Genomic DNA, 17,642 nt, shown 5'->3' with positions numbered 1-17,642 from the left:
GTCCCCAGGTGGAGCGCCAGCCCCGCCCGGGGCCTTTTCTGTGGCCAACCCACAGACATATTTCTGGGTGAATTTTTCTCTTCTTCCACTCCCACCCAGCAGCCCAGCTCCAGCTGGACAGCCTGGGCTCCCCACAGCACCCACATTATTTACATTTTTGGTCATCAAAAGGACCAGAGAAGCTGCTGACCCAAAGGACCTCTGAGACCCCTCAAGGACCACCTGTGGACTCAGGGCGTATAGGTTCAGACAGGGAAAACAGTCTGGACGTCCAGAGGTCGCCTTCCAGGTTGGGGAGAGGTGACCGAGGGGGTGTGGGCCAGGTGGTAGCCCAGCAGCTGTGAGGCTGGGACCTCGCTGATGGGCCCCAGGAGCAGAAGCTGCCATCGGGTGGACAGGCCGTGAGTCAGCAAGGTGGGCTGGTGCCCCCACCTCTGGAGTTTCGAGGCACCTTTGCCAGGGTAGGTGCTGGGGGCGCGGATGGGAGCAGCAGCTGCAGGCTGGAGGGGGCTCCAGGTGGGCCCAGCCTAGTCCTGCCCTCCCGGCTGAGGCTGGAAGGAATGTTGTCATGTGAGTTTGTGGGGAGCGCCCAGTAGGGTTTTGAGGGTTTCAGGGCGTGTATCCTCTGTGAGTGTACAAGGGGTGTGTTCATGGGTCTCTGGGTCCAAGGCTGAGTGTGTATGTGTAAGCGGCACTAGGGTGGGGAACCTCCTGGTGGGCATGCCCTGCTCCCTGCACGTGCCAGGCAGAAGCACGCAGGTGTGGTTGTGTAGAGGTAGGACCACTGATATGACCCAGCCCCGGGGCCAAACTCCAGCAGGCCACCCTCCTGGGCTGCCATCTGCCACAGGGGGTATCACTAGCTCAGCCAGTGACAGCCCAATGTTCAGCATCTCTGGTGTCTTTGGAGCTTGTGGAGACCCTCGGGCTGACTCTCTCCCCGCATGTCCCCTGCACGCTTTCTGGCTGTAACTAGTCCCTTCCCTGTCCATCCTTGTACTGGAGGCTCATCTCCAAATCTGCCCCAGCCTTCGAGGCCTGGCTGAGATGCTGCCTCTAACCTTCCTAGCCCCCGGGGCCTGCGGCTGTCTCCTGCTGTGTTTCCGTCTGGTCCTTGGCACCCCACTGGCCCAGCTTCTCCTGGGGGCAGGGATGAGTCTGACTGCTCTAGCCCAGGGCCTGACGTATAGTAGGTGCTCAATCTATGAACAGGTGTAACCTTGCCCTCCCCCTGCCTCATGTGCTCTCTGGATGGGGTCAGCTGTGAGGATGAGAGGACTCGGGGAGGGACCTAGCCCCTGGTCACTGGAGCCCTGGCTCTGAGCTTGAGTCCTGGATCTGCCCTCAGCTGTCGGGGGAGGGGGGCACTCTGTCAATCAGTTTCTCACTGGGGTATGCAGTGTGCGAGGCCTGGGGGCCTCCAGGGAAGGCAAACGTGGTGGTGGAGAGGGAATGGGCTCCTGAGTTTCTAGGAGAGGTTGCCAGGATCTAGCTAAGTGTGCGATTCATGGCACAAGACGTGACTGGGCTGCTGGATCACGTCGGTTTACAACCACACAGCAGCCTTGGCCCCCCTGGGGTGATTCTTCCAGTCCGAAGGTCTTCCCTTACCCGGAAGGCTGGCACTTCTCTCTCTAGGCTCCCAGCAGTCTTCAAGCCCCACACAAAAGACACTTGGAGATGACGCATGTGTGCATGCTCAGTCATGTCCTACTCTTTTCTGACCCCATGGACTGTAGCCCGCCGGACTCTTCTGTCCATGGGATTTTCCAGGCAAGAATACTGGATTGGGTTGTCATTTCCTCCCCAGGGAATCTTCCCCACCCGGGGATCAAACCCACGTCTCTCGTGTCTCCTGCTTTGCAGACAGGTTCTTTACCAATGACGCCACCTGGGAAACTTGAGGGGTGACCCTCAAACACACATGATAGGGGGTGGAAGGGAGGCTTCCTTCCTTTGAACAGAGATTACCGAGCAGCTGCGATGTGCCAGGCTTGTGGGTACTGAAGAAACAACAGTGGGGTCAGGACAAACATCACTGCCCTGCTAAGGGTTATGTCTAGTCGGGGAGACAAGCAAGAGGACAAGACACAGGAAATTACCTAGTGTGTTGAAGGTGAAAAGTTCTAAGAAAAAAGAAGAGAAGGCAGAGTGATCAGGAAGCCTGCACCTAAACAGGGTGCTTGGGGAGGCCCTGAGTTTGCTCTGAGACTCGGAGGAGGAGGAGCCACGTGGTATCTGGGGAAGAGCATCCGGAGGAGAGAACTCTGGAGGAGAGAACAGCCCGCCCCAAGGGGGTAGATGAGCTCAGAGAGCACGCAGGGGGATGAGGCGAGGGCTGGGGGGCAGCAGGCCTGACCAGGCGGCCCTTGTGGCTCCTGAACGACTCTGGCCTCATGCTGGGTGAGATGGGAGCCACAGCAGGATTTGAGCAGTGGATCTGCCTTGTTGCTTTCTAGAAACACACTGACTGCTCTATAGGGCTGGAGCAGACGCACCAGGGGCAAAGCTATGGCAAGCACGCCAGTGAAGGACTTCCTTGATGGTCTCGTGGTTTAGATTCTGCACTTTCACTTCGGGGATGCACAGGGTCGATCCCTGGTTGGGGACCTAGGAGCAGCTAAAAATAAATAAATAAAGCAACAATGGCTTTTTAAAAGAAAAAAGTATTAGGGTGAGAGCCATGGAGGGGTGAGAGGGCAACTGGGGAGCCCACAGGACCCTCTGCTGTGGGAGGAGCATGGGAGAATTGGGGGAGGGGCCTCTGAAAGGCCAGGGGAGCCCAGGAGTCCCTCAGCAGGTCCCCAATCCTTTGAGGACCCAATATCAGCCATGGGCCCACTCCCACAAAAGCACACAGGTGTGCATGCACACTTCCACACGCCACACATGCTCATACACATTCACACGCGCAAGCACAAAATCACATCCATGTGCAAGTATACCCATACCCATGTTTACCCACATATGTGCACACTCACAAACACACACCATGCCACAGGAAATTTTAGGAGATTCCTGGACCCCCTGACCTCCCAGGTAATGGACTCCTGTCTAATCTATCCCCTCCGCTTGACAAGTAGGGAAACAGGTTTGCAGAGAGAAAGGGGACTTATCCAAAGTCACCCAGGCAGAGAGGGTCTGACCAGCAGCATTTGACCCCAACAAGACTAGACTCCCTGCCGTGGGGCTCTCTGTCCCCCTGTACTGAGCAGGGTGACCCGTCTCATTTTTATGCCCTAAGAGCTCACCAGGAGGCCAGTCAGGGAGGTCAGAATATCAGACAAGAAGTGCTGAGGGTCCTAAGAGGGCCCGGACACCTGTAGTAGGCCATGAAGGTGAACTTCAGGAAGGGGAAGTCAGAGAAGATTCCATGGAGAGGAAGCATTTGTAACCTCACCCTGGAGGACTGGATGGGTGGAATAAGTACTTAGAGATGAGGCTGGGGAGGGCATTGCAGGCAGAGTCTGGTAGCACCAGAGGCCTTGGGGTGGAAACTCTCCAAATCAGGCATGAGCAAGGCCTCTGGGAACCAGAGTGGCTTTCAGGGTTAAGGGTTATGTGGATTGGATCTTGAAGGATGAGTAGGAGTTTTTTCAGAAAGGCTCTCTGGGCAGGACTATTATATGCCAAAGTGCAGAGACAAGGATGGCTGGAGAAACTGCAAGCATTTCAGAGAGCTGCCTGCTGTGTGCTTGGGGGATGGGCTTGGTAATGAATGAATGAATAAATGAATGGAGTGCATGTAGGGGAGGGTAAGAGAGCCAGTCTGGTGACTTCATGTGGCAAGTGATGAGGAAGGAAGGGGAATGACATCCTGCTGCTGCTGCTAACCCACATGCTCTCAGGCGGCCACCTCATGCCCATTACACAGATGAAAAAGCTGAAGCTTCTTTTTTCTTTGGCTGCACCACTGTGAGGCTTGAAGGATCAGTCCCAACCACCGGACAGCCTGGGAATTCCCTAAGCCATAGCTTTGAGCCAGCTCACACTGCCTATGGCATCACCAGACTCCTGGCCCCTGAGGAGCCATGGCAGGGCAGGTGTTTGGCCCTCATTACGGCTCAGGGGACTCCTCACCTGGAGACCCAGGGCCAAGTGAAGGAGGCGGGGAATATAGCTTCCACCGGTCAGGCAGCAGCTGCCAAAAGGGATAACAGACCTAGCAATTGTTCCCAGAACCAAACAGGCCCCAGGTGAAAGGGGACAGCAGATCTGTAAGGGGACACCTGTCTTGGGGTGGATAATCTTGTATCCGGACCTCTCTCAGCTCCAGGCTCCCACAGCCTCCTTGTCAGGTGGCCTGGCCCCAGGGGAGGGGTGGGGAGGGAAGAGCACTTACCAAGCCTCTGCCTCCCCACGCCCCCTTTGATGGCGTGGAGATGGGCCAGGAAGTGAGCAAGGGGGAGGGAGAGGCTGGAACTCTCCAGGTTCCACTGATATCAATGTGATGACTGGGCAGCGATCATTCCCATTTTCTGGATGAGGAAATGGAGGCTTAGTGCAGTGACATGAGTATAACAGGTAGAGGAGCTGATTAGAACCCAGGTCTCTTTTATTTATTTGGCTGCACTAGGTCTTAGTTGCAGCGTGTGGGATCTTTGATATTCATTGCAGCATGTGTGATCTTTTTTATTTATTTATTTTTGGTTGTGCTTGGGTTAGTTGCTGCGTGTGGGCTTTCTCTAATTGCGGCAAGAAGGGGCTACTCTTGGTTGTGCGGGCTTCTCATTGTGGTGGCATCTCTTGTTTCAGATCATGCTTTGGTAGTTGTGGCTCCCCGGCTCTAGAGCACAGGCTCAATAGTTGTGGTGCATGAGCTTAGCTGCTCCATGGCATGTGGGAATCTTCCTGCACCAGGGATTGACCCTGTGTCTCCTGCATTGGCAGGCGGATTCTTTACCACTGAGACATCAGGGAAGCCCCTCTGAGTGGCCTTATGAAGGAAACTTCCTTATTCCCATTTTACAGATGAGGAAACTGAGGTTCAAGTCATTGACACAAAAACTCAGACTGAAGCCAGATGTCTCTGGTTCCTGAACCCAGTTACCACCATGCAGTGACCTGACCACACCCTTATCTCTCACTCGGCCCCGCGGGGAGGGCCTAGGGGCTCAATGATAGACGACCACATCTATTTTGCACATCGTTAAAAAAAAAAACCAAAAAGGAGTCAAGCTACAAGTGTGATGAATTAGTTTTTAGGTCACAGCAAAATGACTTCACATCAAATGAGCTGCATCAAAAAAAAAAAGTGTCACAAGGGTAAAATCCTTACATAGATGGGATCTGGGAGGCCTGGGCTGGGGCTAGGAAGCTTCCTTACCACTGGCCACCCTTCAATAATTTTCAGATTTGCATGTGTGAAATTATTCTCTACCCACCCAAATCAATTAAACGATTTCAAAGGACAAAAGGCATATTTGTGGCTCAGGCCTTGATTTGGAATTGTTGGGCTCGTGGTCTTCTGGGGTGCCAGCTCTTGTCAGAGGCAGAAAGAGCACACATTAGGTGACAGATGAAGGCCATGGGCCACCCACCAGGAGCATCCTGGCAAAGAGAGCGAAGACTGAGAAAGCCCCATAAACCTGAACTTGAGCCCGGGGCATGTCACTTCACCTCCTCCCCTTTGCTGGGAGCTGTGGAAAGTGAGGGATGTGATATTTTGTGCCCAGCTTGGTGCTGGGCCAGCATCCAGGTTTCTGGACAGGTTCACTGGGGGAGCCAGACCTGCAACAGAGCTTCTCTTTTGGGCCGAGGGATGCCCACAGTGCTGCAGGAGGCCGTGGGAGAAGATTCTCCTGGGGAACATGGCCGGGCAAGGAAAAGTGTCTCTGAGAGGGTCCTTTCCACATGGCAGGAATCCCCAGGCAGAGGTGGAGTGATGGCCACAAGGTGGAGGTGAGTGTGTGTAAGCAGTAGTGAGGGTTCTGTAGGGTTGGAGCGACAAGGGTGGAGAGTGTGCTAGCAAGGCAAGTTGGGGAGAAGCGGAGGCTGACTTTTTTTTTTTTAACATTACTTGGTTGTCACTTGTTGCAATGCACTTTATTTATTTATTTGACTGCGCCTGGTCTTAGTTGCAGCATGTGGGATCTTTAGTTGCAGCATGAGAACTCATTTGTGAAATGTGGAATCTAGTTTCCTGACCTGGAATTGAACCTTGGCCCCCTGCATTGAGAAAGCAGAGTCTTAGCCAATGAACCAACAGAGAAGTCTCAAGACATATTTTCAAGGTAGAATAGTTGAGATCTGGGGGAGGGGGGGGATGGGTAGTGACAGAGTAACTGAAGCAGGTGAGTCATGGAGATAATACATAAGGCACAGTATGGCTTCCCTGATGGGTCAGCAGGTAAGGAATCTGCCTGCAATGCAGGAGACACAGGAGACTTGCGTTTGATCTCTGGGTCAGGAAGAGCCGCTGGAGGAGGGCATGGTGACCCACTCCACTATTCTTGCCTGGGAAATCCGAAGGACAGAGGAGCCTGGTTACAGTCCACCGGGCAAGAAGAGTTAGACAAGACTGATCGACTAAAGTTCTTTTTTTTTTTTAAGAGTAGTGCCAGCTAGGAATGGTTTTTACATTTCCAAGTGGTTGGGGGAAAAATCAAAAGAATGATTAATGGTTTACCTTGAGTGTCCCTAAATAAAGTTTTCTTAGAACACAGCCATATCCATTCCTGTACACAATATCTGTGGTTGATTTTAAGCCACAATGGCAGAGTAGAGTAGTTGAGGCAGAGACCCTATGAGCAACAAAGCCTGAAATATTTACTATATCGCCCTTATAGACAATAGTTTGCTCATTTTGGGCTTAGAGGGAACTAACCGGCAGAGGTGAACAGCAGACAGTCTAGGTCACGAAGGCCTCCTTTTCTGCCTAAGAGCAAGTGGGAGCCATGAAGTGTTCAGGGAGGAGTGTGTCCTGCTCAAAGAAATGTTGGAGAAGGCTGACTCTGGCTGCTTAGCAAGAATAGACAAAGGTGGGCGAGGAGCACCTGAACCAGGAAGACCAGCAGGAGAGGGCTCCAAAGGCCCCTGGGGCTGCTCTCGAGAACCTTGAGGGCGCCTAGCCTGGAGGCAGCTCACTACCCTCCGGTGCCTTGGCCGCGGGTCCACAGCGATGCTGCCGCATACCCGGACCCGCTTTCACACATAGGCGGAAGTGATTGCTAGAGGGGCTCACGTGAGCGGAAGCCGGAAGCCCACGGCCCTGGAATGGCGGGAAGCACGTGGCGGCCACCTCAAGCCCAGTACAAAAGCAAGAGGAGCCAAGGTGTGAAATGGTGGGCGCTTGGAGAACCGCTGCTGGTTGTGCAGCAGGAGACGCAGGAGGTGGGCAGGACCGTTAGGCTTTGAGTGCCCGCTGAGGGGGACGAGATGGGGGTGGGGAGCAAAGGTCTTCACCGGGAGTCAGTGGGCCAGGCCTGGAATAGAGGAAGCACACAGTTGCATTGGTCATATGCCTGGATGGAGGGGGTCAGAAGGATACAGGCGGGCCAAGGCCCAAGGCCCACAGGCCAGTGTACATCGGCGATCTTCACAAACACACAGACATGTGTAGAAGCGGTCACAGGCCCTCAGCGATACACGCACCACAATACCAGGCCCTTTGCACACGGTCACAGCTGCGTGTACACATCATCGCAGCCACCCAGGACCAGGCACACACAGACCAGAAGACCCAGAGGCCTCTTTGCATGGTCACGGATGTGTGCACACAAACAAGATCCAGGTACACGCAGGCACAGCGGCTGCGATCCACGCCCATGTACACACAGGAACAGACTCGGGTACACGCCGCAGGTCACCCAGAGCCATATATATGGCAAAACAGACACATGCATACACGCGCAACAGAATCAGACACGCAGACGTATGCACATGCTAGACACGCACACACTCTGACCCGCTCCGCCTCTCATCTCATACACACACACATACCCGCACAGGACGCACCGGGCCGTGGGTCGGCGCACGCACGGTCACAGGCAGGGTCGCGCGCGCCCGGGCGCGCGCGCGCGCGCGCACACACACACACACACACACACACACACACACATTTGATCGCACACGCGGGAGGCGCAGAGCAGCGGCGGCCCGAGACTGCGGTCCTAGGCGTCCCCAGCCCCGCGCGGCGAGCGGAGCCCGGCTAGCGGCGGAGGGAAGGGGGCGCCGGTGGGGGCGGGGCGGGGGCCGGAGCCGCCGGAGCCCGGCGGGAGCGCCACCTCTGCGCGCAGCGCTCGGGCCTCGCCTCTGCATCCCCCGCCTGCCTCCGGTGGGGCCCTCCCCCGCCGGGGTCCGCTCGCCGGGTCCCCGCCGCGGCCCCCGGGTGCAGACAGGCGGCCGCGCCGAGCCCGTGGGACGGGTTGGAGGTGGGGGCGGGGGCGGCGGGGCGGGGATCGGGGCCGGGCCGGGGCCGCGCTGCCTGCGATGCCGGGCGCCCGCCGCAGTCGCCGCCGCCGGAGCCCGGGATGGGGCGAGAGGTTGCGGCGGACGCCAGCATCTCCCCGCCGGGGGCCCCGGGGGCCGCGGAGCCGCCGCCGCCGCTGCTGCTGCCGCCGCTGCTGAGACCCGGCGGGCGATGGGTGAGTTGACCCTGGCGTCCTGGGGGCCCGCGTTGCAGCCCCCCGCATGCCGGCTCTCCCGGCCCTGCGCCTCCTCCTCCGCGCTCGCTGCGCCCCCCGCCCCCGTCACAGCTCCCACAGCCCCCCTCCCCGAGCGTGACCTTTGGGGGCGGAGGCGGGAGCACTAGGCTGGGGGGTCTGGGTGGGGGCCGAGATGGGGGGCGGATGCTGGGGCGGCTACTCAGCTCTGGCACCCCCTCCCCCAACCCGGCTGCTCAGCTGAGCTTTCTGTGGCGGGGGAGGGCAAAGCCTCCTTCCCTCGACCCCCCTACCCCTACCCCCGGCCTGGGCAGGGTGCGTCCCGAGGCTCCGGGTTTGAGCTAGGCTTTGTGCATCGCGCCCCCGACAAACCTCCCGCGCGCCGCGAGGCTGGGGGTGGGAGGCCTCGGCTCCCGCCTTCCCCTACCCCCCCCCCCCCCCGACCCCGGGCTGCGGCGCGGCGGCGGCCGAGGCCCTGGCGCTGTCGGGGTGCTGGGCAGATGCGGAGGCCGGGATCAGACCGAGGGAGGTGCAGAAAGAACCCCAACCCTTTCTGGTGGGGGGGCTCCCGCTCTTTCCACCGCACTGCCCAGGGCGGGGGAGGGAACCTGGCTGGGGGAGGGTGCTATAAATATCTGCAAATAGTGAGTTCTGGAACTAGGGGTGGGGAGGGGACTGCACCTGGGTTGTATTGGGGTGGGGGGTGCCTGAGCTAGGGTGCCAGAGAGGCAGAGATGGGTCTCAGCCAGCCCTGGTGACCTGAGGTTGGGTGACTCTCTTTAGGCTCCAGGAGACTTCCTAGAAGTGGGCAGGACCACTGCCCCAGTGAGCTCTCTCTCTGGTCCCCCAGCCCGGGCTCTCTCTGGGTCCACATAGCACTCCACTCCTGGGCCACCAGCCCAGATCTGCCTCGATGGGGAAGACTTGTGTCACCTCCAGGGCAGTTACTAAAAATCCAGGCAATGGGCCAAGCCTGGAGATGGAAGGAACAGCAAGACAAGTTCCTCCCCCCATCCCACCCCACTTCCCCCAATGCCCCACCGGGAGGAGCTGGCCATTCTGCAGGGTTATCAATGTTTCTGCCAGCTGAAGAGATAGACACAGGATCCTGGGAAAGTTTGAAAAGGGGCCCTCAGCCCCCTCTCCCCTTGGGGGAGAGGGAACTTGCTGGAAGACATAAAAGGAAGCTGGAAGGGTTTGCTTGGGAGAGATAGTGGGAAGGGTATTCTGGGCGGAGGGATGGATAAGGCAAGGCTCCAAGATGTGCTGAGTGTGCTGAGAGCTGGAGATGGGGGACAGCCAAAGCCCTGCTGGGGGCTGACATGAGAAGCCACTGAAGAGAGGGGAGCCGAAGCTGGAGGAAAGGAAGGCCAGGTGGAGGTGAGGTGGTGGGCCACCCCAGGGAGCTGGCGTGAGGACAGCAAGGAGACCGGCTGGGATGGCACCGGCGGGCCCAGCTGACCCCCTTCTGCGGGTCTGCCCAGCGCCCTTGATGTGCTCAGGGCTACTTGACCCACATTGCTGATCACTTTCACTGAGATAGCCGGACCACCTTGGCCAGACAGCCTTCTGAACCTCAGTTTCCATGTGTGACAAATGGGGAGATTCCTTCACTCAGTTGTGGTGAGGACTGCATGAGATGCTGCGTCTACACGAACAGGTACACCCAGCACCTGAGACACACCTAGGAAATGGCTGGCAGCTCCATGGGTATTTTTACCTGTGAAACAGGGACACTGATTCCAGCTGGCAGGCCATGTCCACTTGATGGTGAGGATTCTGTGAGGGCTGGCTGTGACCAGGAGGAAGCTGAGGCTTGGGGGAGCTGAGTGTCGCTGTCTTCCTTCTCGGAGGAGACAAAAGTAGCAGTGAAGAGCGACCCGGGCAGGGGAGTCTGCACGGACAGCCTCTTCTTGCCTATGTAGACACCCACCACCTTCTGGCCCCCAGCCATGTCAATCAGGGGACTCTGCTCTGCTCCCCAAGGCCAATTTTTGTTCCCCAGGCCGGCACACAGTGCACCCCTTCCCAGCCAGCTCTCTAGTCTACCACATGGGAACAGGGCTCCCTTCCAGAAGTTTCTTCACATATTCTGGCCAACAAGCATGATATCCTCCTGCGAGGGGTACTTTGCTGGGCAGCCTGGTGGAGAGGACACAGGCCTTGCCCGCCAGAGATTCGAATCAAATTGGGCAGCAGGTACCCCTGGACATGTGGGCACAGATATCCACCGTCTGCCTAGCTCTGTGCTGGCAGCTTGCAGGTAGGGAACAGTCTCAATAACTGTGCCATGAGGCAGTCAAGTGCAGAAAGAGCAAAGATTCTAGATCCAGTGGCCCGGGTTCCAATTCTGATCCTGTCACTTCTTACCATGTGACAGTACTCTGTGCCTCAGTTTCCGTATCTCTAAAATGGGGAGACGCACACTATTCCTATTTGAAGAGCTTCGTTCAGTTTCCAGGGGGCTTTCGCTGCCCCCCTTCTAGAATGAGTCTCCCTGTTCACCCAGCTTGCCACAGTAGATGTGTGGTCCACTTTCCTGTTGTCTTCCCCTCTGTCTGTGAGTCCCTGTGGGCTGGGTCCTGCCTCTCTATACCCATTGCTTGGGCAGGGGGCAGTGGTCTGCTGGCTCACCAATCAGCAGTGGTGGCCAGTTTCTGTAGTGGAAATCTTCCCAGCAGGACTGATTTTGAGCTGCCAACAGTTTAACAGTCTCACAGTGGGAGCCGGTACAGCACCCAGGCGTTCAGTAGGTGCTTAATAAATAACAGTAGAACAAGGAGGAGAGTCCCCAGGAGCTGTTGGTCAGATAGACTTGAGGAGCGGCCATGTGATACTGTAGCTGCGGGGGGCTTGTTGGAGGGCACTGGATAGGCTGAGAGTGGGGTGAGAGAGTACCCTGAATAAGTATCCACAGGGAGGAGGGCAGAGGGAATGGTGGGTATTCTCCTTCCCTCCACACCTCTGACCCTGCCTCTCTCCTCTCTAACCCCTTCTCCTCCCAGGGGCCCCCCCTTGACCTTGGCCTGGGCCTTAGCATAGAATGGCCCAGCTGGACCCCATGCTTTAGCCCAACAGAGCTCTGAAATGTGGTCCACACAGGCCCCAAACCTCAGATTCTATTCCTTTGCTTATGCTGTTCTCACTACCTGAATGTCTGTTCCTCCTTCTGTCCCCCGGCACTCTGTTACTCACCAAAAGCCTCCATGTGATGCCAGCATGTTTGTTATTGTGTGATCCTGACAGACGGTGAGCTCCATGGACCTACAGGAGCACAAATGAATGAGTGAATGAGTGAGTGAATGAATAAATGTGTGATTATCAGCCCAAGGGAGCATCCTTCCTCTTCCTTCCACCTATTCCTCCTCCTTCTCCATCCCTGATCAAGGACACTGAACCTCCAGTGGACAGCCTCACTTGCAGCAGAATGGTCACAAGGACCTTGCTTGTCCCCATCTCCCAGAAGGGAAAAGAGGCTTCAGGAAGGGGTGAGAACTTCCCAAGGACTGGAAGCAGGCCTGGGTGGGTGGAAGGGTAGTGGACCACCCTCGCATGGTCTAGAGTGGGCCGACAAGGGGCCCAAGGCCTTGCTTATAATCCAGAAAGTTAACAGGGAATACTTTTCCTTGCATTGCTGAAATTCCCCTGTTGGCTCACTTATTTTCATCTTTTCTATAAAAATAAAATCGGAACAATAGGAATCATTCACACACCTAATTACTCTGTTGTCTTATGAGTTTAGAGCTTATTTGGCTAAGACTTTGGTTCCCACTGAAGTGGGAATCCCGGGGGTGGGGTGGGGTGGGGTACGGGGTGAAGGCCAGGACAGAAGGTAGGAGTCTGTGCTGATGCTGGGGTCTCCTGAGGGCCCAGCCTCTGGCTACCCCTCTAGGCAGGCCAGGAATTTCCCAGAAGGAGCAGGCCAGGCGGTCTGAGGTCTGAGCTAGGGAGGGTGGCCAGAGGCTGTCTCTGAGATTCTGGATGCCAGAGACCCGAGATGGAGGACTTTCCAGTCATAATAATTTGCAGCTCTTTATCGAGCACTTACTACGTGCTGGGCGCTGGGCCAAAGCACTTTGTCTGCATTATCTCAGAGACACCTCCTAACTTCCCACGAGGTAGGTACTATTATTATCCCATTTGGCAATTCGAAGGGGCTGGAGACCCAGGGCCGGGAAGTGGCAGGGCTGGGATCCATCATATCCAGCCTGTAGGTCCCCAGCCTGTAGGATGGGTCTGCCTGTCCAGGCCCTTCCATCACCCAGAGGTGACTGCTCTCTGTGGCTCGGACGCCTTGGACTGCCGCCTCACCCCACCCCGCCCTCCAGGCCACCCTCTTGGGGGCCCTGGGGCTGCCTGCTTCCTGCTCATAGGCTGGGACCCTGCCTCAGGAGGGCCCGCTCAGCCTTGCCTGGGCACCAGGCGGATAGTATGGATTTTCCAGGCTCCCCGCCCTGTCCCACCGAGTCAGAATCCCACCCTGGCAGGGAGGGTTGGAAATCTATAGTTTTGCATCCCCTGGGGATTCTGAGGCCTGTGGACTTCAGGAACCACAGCTTGGCCCCATGAATTCCATGCTGCCTCACGAGACCCCTTCAGCCTCTGTGACTCAGCTGCCTCCTGTGTTCTCTCTGCCCCCACCCCCAGCTCTGCAACAACCACACTGTCCCACCCCTCCCATCCCTCCCTTCCCAAGCCCATTGCTTTTATCTCAGCATCTGCTGCCGCCACCTCCTCCAGGGAACAGGTCGCGGGCTGGGACCTGTATGGACCCCCCCAGAGTCCACACTTAGCACTTTAGACAAGCCCCTTGTGGCCGCCCTCCTCTTTTACTGGGGGCCTGGCACGCGGTCTGGCTGAATTGAGGTGACTGGGGAAGAAGGACCAAGTGGGGAGCTACCCATTAAGTGGGGGCACTGGCTCCTGGGCTGGGCACACAGGCACCCTCTGGGGGGCTGGCACCGTGCCTCACAGGAGGAGGCACTTGAGAAGTATTTAAGTATTTGCTAAACGGTAATTCTGAGAGTGGAGGGTGAGGGCCACTTCCGGAAACAAGGCAGATTAGCCAGTTTAGGTGAATGATGGAGAAGGTGCCTTCCCGACCATCACCTGGGACTGTGCGTGTGTCGTAACTCATGTTTATGGCACGAATGGGAAGGAGATGCTGGTGCTTTCTGGCGTGATTTCGTTTCAGCATCTCAGGGGCGCCGCATCAGCTGCCCCACCCCGACCCAGGCTAGCAGCCCCGGGGCCGACTCCCCCTCTGGCCTGTACGGTGCTGTCCCTCTGTCTCCAAGTGCCCTTCCTCTCCTGACTCATCCATCCTATAAGATTCCTCCAGGAAGCCATGCGGCATTCCTACTACCCCAGATTCCTGTCTGTCTGTGTTCATGGGAGGAGACCCTTGCGCAGGGAGGTCTGTTGAGGGCCTGGTGGAGTGGGGATGCTAGTGGAGTGGAACAGAGAGGACTGGGTCGGGGGACTGGGGGGGAGGTCACCAGGGCCAGCCGTGGGGCTTGCTCTGCTGTTCCTTGTGTCCAGGTGGCAAAGGGAGGGGGTTACAGGAAAGATCAAGGGGCCTCCTGGCATGGCTCCTGGAAGCAACTGTGAAGCTCAGTCCAGCCAGGTGACGGTCACCTCAGCCTAGAGAGGGGGCCAGACTGAGGCCACCCATTTCACAGAGGGGACGTTGAGTCCCAGGGTGCTTGGCACTGACCCAGAGCTTTGTGGTCTGTAGCAGGAGTGCCCAGGACTGTGGGTTTGCAGCCCGCCCCTATTCCTTTCCCACGCTAGGGTGTTTCTCAGTGGGGTCCTGGTCAGGGGGTGGAGGAACAGGAGGCGAGGAGAGCAGAGTCCCCAGGGCTCAGGCCTGCCCTCTGGTCCTCTGGCGTGCAGACAAAGCTCCTTAGGAAAAATGCGTGTTGCCCCCAAACTGGTGGGAAATCCATGCCAATAGTTCATTCCAGCAAAAAGGTGCTCAGGAAAAAAGTCTACAAGAACTTAGGCTACATCGTTAGCCCAGGAGGGGCAGGTTGGTGAGTGGTATCACTCTGTCTCTTTCTCTGTGATGTCCAGATTCCCCAGAATGTATGAGAAACCTTTAGAACCAGGAAGGTGGAGTTAGGTTCTAAGAGAGATAAGAAAAGGGGCTGTGAGAACAGCCAGCTCCCCATTTGTTGGATTCTGGGGTCCCTGCTCGTGAATAGCCTCCAGGGAGGCTGGCTGTGGGGTCTCAGGGTAGGAGTTGCCCGGCCCCAGGGATGTCTCTCCGAACAGGTGCACTGGGGGCACACAGCGTCCGTCTCTCTCATTCCTGGAAACTGGGTCAATGAGAGTCCAGGTCAGGGGGTACTGGGATGCCGTGCCCTGAGAATTCCGTCCACACGTCCGACCTCCTTCCTGTGGCCCCAGTCCAGCCTCTGCACCTCTTCCCCTGCACACCCCACATTCCCGCCTCAGGGCCGTTACTGTGCTGGACTCTTAACCTGGAAAGCCAGCCCACTCCACCCAGGTGTTGCCATTCACCTAGGAAGCCACCCCTGCCCCTTCCAACCAGAGGCGACCCCAGGGCTGCTGACATTACTGTCCCCCCAACCCCTGTGCCCAGTGGATTGACTGTCCCCTGACTGACCCCGTCTCTAAGTGCATTTCCGGCAGTCCTTCTGAGCCATAGTCAAGTTCTCCACCTGTGGTCATGGTCTTCCCAATGACAGCTGAGCCCCGATTCCCAGTGGGGACTCGATCTCTGTCTCCACCACGGCCCCTGACTCTGTCCTTGGTACAAAGCAGTCGTTCGTTTGTTTAGCACTTGCTCACCGGGTGTCTTCTCTGTGCCGGGGGCTGGGCTACATTCCAGGGCAGGGTGTGCTCATGTCTGTGTTTTTGTGCCTTTTTTTTTTTTGGTGAGTTACCTGAGCACATACACAGCAGGAGCACCTCCATCATACGAAGGCATGTCCCTTAGGCTGTACCCGTGTGTGATCCCGTCAGCCCCCAGCATGCCTAGCTAATTCATTCAGCAAGCGTTTATTCAGTGCCCACAAGGAGGTGCCAGGCTATGACCCAGAAGCTGAGTGGCCCAAGGTCTCTGCCCTTGGGAAGTGCCTGTCTCGTGGGGCCATTACAGAGCGGGCTGGTGGGGAATGGAGGCCAGTAGGCATGGGGGGTGGTCAGGACAGCATCCTGGGGTGACAAGGAGAGGGGTGGGGAGGGGCATTCCTGCCAGGGCTGTGGGTGTGCTCCGCGATCCCGCCATGGCCCTGGGAGCCCGAGCGGGCCCTCCTTGCTGGTTTTGCTGTTCTAGGACCACGGAGCCCTGGACTGTGAGTGCTGCTGCTGGCACTAGGAGGAGGGCACAGTGCCCTGAAGAGGGAGTGTGTTGGCTGGAGAACCTGGGCTGCAGAACTTTATTTTTTTTTTAATTATTTATTTATTTTTGGCTGTACCGGGTCTTCGTTGCTCAAGGGTTTTCTCTAGTTGGGGCGCATGGGCTTCCCGTCGTGGTGGTGTCTTGCCGTGGAGCATCGCCTCTGGGCGCGCTGGCTTCAGCAGTTGCAGCACTCGGACTCAGTAGTTGTGCTGCACGGGCTTGGTTGCTCTACAGCCTGTGGAATCTTCCTGGACCGGGGATTGAACCCATGCCCCCTGCGTTGGCAGGTGGATTCTTATCCACTGTACCACCCGGGCAGTCTCTCCAGCTACATAACTTTCTATGAGAGGCAAGCCTTGGAACTAGAACCCAGAACACAGCACCCAGAAAGTAGGAACCCCCTCCCCCAATTCAGACCAGGGAAACTAGAAGATGGAACTTGGAGAGGGAACATGGAGCAGCAAACCTAGAATGCGGCCTGTTGGAATGTGGAATGCTGGTATGGGTCAAGCTGGAAGGTCATGTCTGTGCCCCCAGGGGTCAGTGGGAAACTGAGGTCCAGAGAGAATGGGGAGGCCCTTATCTTGGGGAGCAGTAATGGGCATGCACGTGGTCTCCGCTAAGCCAGTCCCTTCGTACGGCCTCCTTGGATGAGGCACGTCCGCTGTCTAAGCCCCGGTTTCCCTGTCTGTGAAGTGGGCTTGTGAAGATGAGCTAGGATGAAGCGCACCGCCTGGGAAGGGGACGCTGCTCTTGGTGCTCAGGGTCTCTCGGGAGGTTAGCGGAATTGCCGAGGCCGGGACCCCAGCTACCTGGCCCCTGGGATGACCTTCTCACCTGTGGTGACGGTTCTGTCCCTACTATTTCATTCCCTGTCTCCTGCCCCATGGTAGGCGGGAAATCTGAGCGCCAGCCTGTTCCAGAATGCTCCGTGGATCCAGTGGGCGGGAAGGACTAAGTCATTATTGGGCAAGAACAGATTGGTAGCACCCGTGAAATTAAGGAGCAGGGGCCCAGTGCCGGCAGCCCTGTGTGATATGCCCTCCAGTGGTGACGGCTTACGGAGAGTGCCTAGTGGGGACAGTCAGGTCCTGACCCAGGGATGCTGTAGCCCCTCGCAGGCCGGGTAGGACAGAGAAGAATCAGGGAGGGAAAAGAGAAAAGGCTCATTGTTTAGCCTCCAGGAGGCTCACCAGGTGCCCAGAGCCGCAGAGCCAAACAGCTGTGTACCTGCTCAGGACTGCACCCAGCAGGAGGTTAATTATGGTGCTCAGGTTCCCGGGTGGCAGGAGCTGCCGCCCGGGGCCAGGTGCAGCCCCCAAACCCTCCGGGGAGCCTGCAGGCAGCGTTACCAGCTTCCCTTTCACGCCGTGGCAGACAAGCCTGGAGAGAGTGGGAGTTTTGCTTGGGGTCGCAGAGCTGCAGAGCCAGGGCTCAAGCCCATTTCCTCCCTCAGCAGCAGCCGCTTGAGCACCCACTACTGTGTGCCAGGCCTGGATTGGGCACTGAGCACAGAGTGGTGAGCCATGGTGGGAAGGATCGTAACCTGCTCGAAGCGGTTGCTTCACTTCCCACCTTCCCGTCCCTCCTCACGGACAGCAGGCGTCACGCTGCTCAGAGCGTTCTGAGGATGGAGTCTCAGAACTGTGTCTCCCTTTACCACCAGCCCG

At 57.3% G+C, this 17,642-nt stretch overlaps 1 protein-coding gene across 2 annotated transcripts in view; it reads left to right on the top strand.

Moving 5' to 3' along the window:
* Positions 1–288: 288 nt before the first annotated feature.
* MGAT3 (beta-1,4-mannosyl-glycoprotein 4-beta-N-acetylglucosaminyltransferase) overlaps positions 289–17,642 on the top strand; it is a 38,629-nt gene continuing 21,275 nt past the window's right edge. Inside the window, exon 1 of one of the 2 annotated variants that reach the window (XM_043441203.1) lies at positions 289–461. The gene's annotated coding sequence lies outside the window, so the exon portion shown is untranslated. Of the gene's footprint in view, positions 462–8,453; positions 8,586–17,642 lie in introns of those variants that run through there. The other variant, XM_043441202.1, reaches the window with a different exon arrangement.

The sequence above is a fragment of the Cervus canadensis genome, chromosome 21 (assembly GCF_019320065.1).
Source record: "Cervus canadensis isolate Bull #8, Minnesota chromosome 21, ASM1932006v1, whole genome shotgun sequence".
NCBI lineage: Eukaryota > Metazoa > Chordata > Mammalia > Artiodactyla > Cervidae > Cervus > Cervus canadensis.
Note: the sequence above shows the minus strand (reverse complement) of the source record. Positions and strands in the feature narration are given on the sequence as shown.